The sequence below is a fragment of the Colletes latitarsis genome, unplaced genomic scaffold, assembly GCF_051014445.1.
Source record: "Colletes latitarsis isolate SP2378_abdomen unplaced genomic scaffold, iyColLati1 scaffold0007, whole genome shotgun sequence".
Taxonomy (NCBI): Eukaryota; Metazoa; Arthropoda; class Insecta; order Hymenoptera; family Colletidae; genus Colletes; species Colletes latitarsis.
In genome coordinates, this window is record NW_027488367.1 from 170001 (window position 1) to 172500 (window position 2500).

Here is a 2500-nt window from a genome sequence, read left to right on the forward strand (position 1 = left end):
GCGGGGTGGGAAATCCAGGACGGACAGGTGTTGAAGGCTGAGATACGAGGGGACCCCAGAAAGCTGCCATTGTGGCCACATCAGGGATCTGAACCTCGTTCTCAGCTCCGTCCAAGATTTCCTTAGCCGCACGTGACATGTCCTTACGGAACATGCGTTGGATGCGACTATATTCTTGCCTCCGCCGCTGTTTCCGGTTAGGATTAACCCAGCGCGGTCTAATTGGTGTCGTTCTAGCCTGATCAACGCCGAGAGAAGGGCCCGAAGGGAAGGAAACTTCGAGCCAACGCGAGACGCCGGCAAGAACGTCATTACCCATCAGGTGTTCGCGTGCCAGTCGCACTAACTAGTCTGAGTTCCACCCGTGGATATTGGCTACCACCTCAATCAATGGAGGGATAGCCAATCGCGGAGCCGGATCCACAAATATATCCACGGGTGACTGACCGTCTGGCCTAGGTAATGACGTTCTGTTTCTGGGTGGCGTGATACGGGGAGGAGCTTGTGCAACCTCCTCCGCGGAGAGATAGCCATCGCTGGATGATGACTCATCGGCTTCGGCAACCTCTTGTAGCAAATTTGCTACAAGCCGCCGATACGCCGGTCTCTTCCGCGCACCTTTAATCGAGTCGAGTGTCCTGTTAGGGACAATCGACAAAAGGTGCTGGTTCAAGAAGCGTACACCGCGGCGTGCCGCGGTAACCTCTTCTCTAGCCAGAAGGAGGAGCTCCTCATCACACCACGCTCGTCTCGTTCTCTCAACGTTGATCCCCTCGTTGTAGGCCTCTCGGTGCTGGTGACGCATATGCTGTCCGAGTCCGATGGCGGTTGGGAAGGACCTGGGGCAATGAAGGCACTGGTGTTCTGCGCGCTGAATGGACTGTTGAGCCGAGGAGGCTCCCGCCCCCGAAGGTTGAATTGGCACTTCGGGAACCGGAGCCTGCTCAATACGAGGGCGTGACCGTAGAGCGCGAGCCCCGTCTGGTGGTCTGGCAGGGGGCGCATTTACGGCAACGCGGGTTCGCCGAGGTCGCTGCTGGGGCGCGGGTTCGGGAGAAGGGGAAGAGTCGCGGGAATCTACTGGATCAGTAGGGCCGGCGGGCCGAGGCCCCCGCCGGCTAGTGGTCATACTTCGCGTTTCGATCGGGCCTACTGAATGAACCCCCGACGGGAAGGCAACCCCCCGGAGGTTTGAAGCCAGAGCCCTGTTGGCCGTTGCGAGGCGGCTGGATTGCCGACCCGCAACGTTGCCCGGTCCCCACCGCGAGGAGGTATGGGTTGGCACATGGAACGAGGATATAATATCCGCCGATCCTTTGAGGACCACCGCTCATAAATCTTTGATTCACGAAAAATCAGCCCATCAGGCCCAAATGTCAGAATTCGCCTCACAGGTTACTCACGCTTCTCAAGCGATAGCGGGAACCGTTCGAGCTATTGAGGAAACCCGTCTCAAGCAAGTGAGGGAGGAGACGATTCCACCTCCACCTCCTGCAATAATCTCATACTCAAGACCCGTGGCAGTCTGTTGCCCTCCTGCAGAGTCGGAGCCATGCTGTCCTCCTCGAGAATCCTCAGGATCTCCAGACTCAGATCCCGGACCTCAACGGTCTACAGTGGTTAGGATTATCAACCGAGATGGCACCTACATCGCTCCCTCAGCTGTCGCTCGAGTGGAGAAAGGAATGTTAACATCATTGGATCTCAAAGTTCCTGGGCTGAATTCATTGAAAGCACTAGTGGGCAAGCCAATAGCACTAGCAGCCATGGTGCTCAATTTAGACTTAGCACACCTGGAGACCAAAGGGGATAGTCAGCCAGATTGGCTCCACCAGTTGTTGGCGACCAACCATGCTAATAGGAAGCAGATTGTAATTAACGCCTTGAAAGCTTTACCACGTCGTGAATACCAGTGGAAACTCACTTTATAAAGATCTTAATGAAATCCATTAGTTTCATTATTAAGAGAGTCATAGTTACTCCCGCCGTTTACCCGCGCTTTTTTGAATTTCTTCACGTTGACATTCAGAGCACTGGGCAGAAATCACATTGCGTCAACACCCTTGGGGGCCATCGCAATGCTTTGTTTTAATTAGACAGTCGGATTCCCCTAGTCCGTGCCAGTTCTGAGCTGAGTGTTGAATGGCGGCCGAAGAGGACGATCGACGACGGCAAGCCGCCAACGAAAGCCTCGCAGCAAGGAAGATCCGCGGGAGGCCAAGGCACGGGACCGAGCTCGGATCCCGACGAGAACGAACGAATCCGTTCAACGCCGTTCACCTCGCCCAGGCCCGGCACGTCAGCCAGACTCGCTTCCCGACCAAGCCCGACACGCCCCGCTCCTCAGAGCCAATCCTTATTCCGAAGTTACGGATCCAATTTGCCGACTTCCCTTACCTACATTAATCTATCGACTAGAGGCTCTTTACCTTGGAGACCTGCTGCGGATATGGGTACGAACCGGCGCGACACCTCCACGTGGCCCTCTCCTGGATTTTCA

At 55.7% G+C, this 2500-nt stretch overlaps 1 pseudogene; it reads right to left on the reverse strand.

Moving 5' to 3' along the window:
- Positions 1-2500, reverse strand: part of LOC143350610 (large subunit ribosomal RNA) — an 8937-nt pseudogene that overhangs the window by 3957 nt on the left and 2480 nt on the right.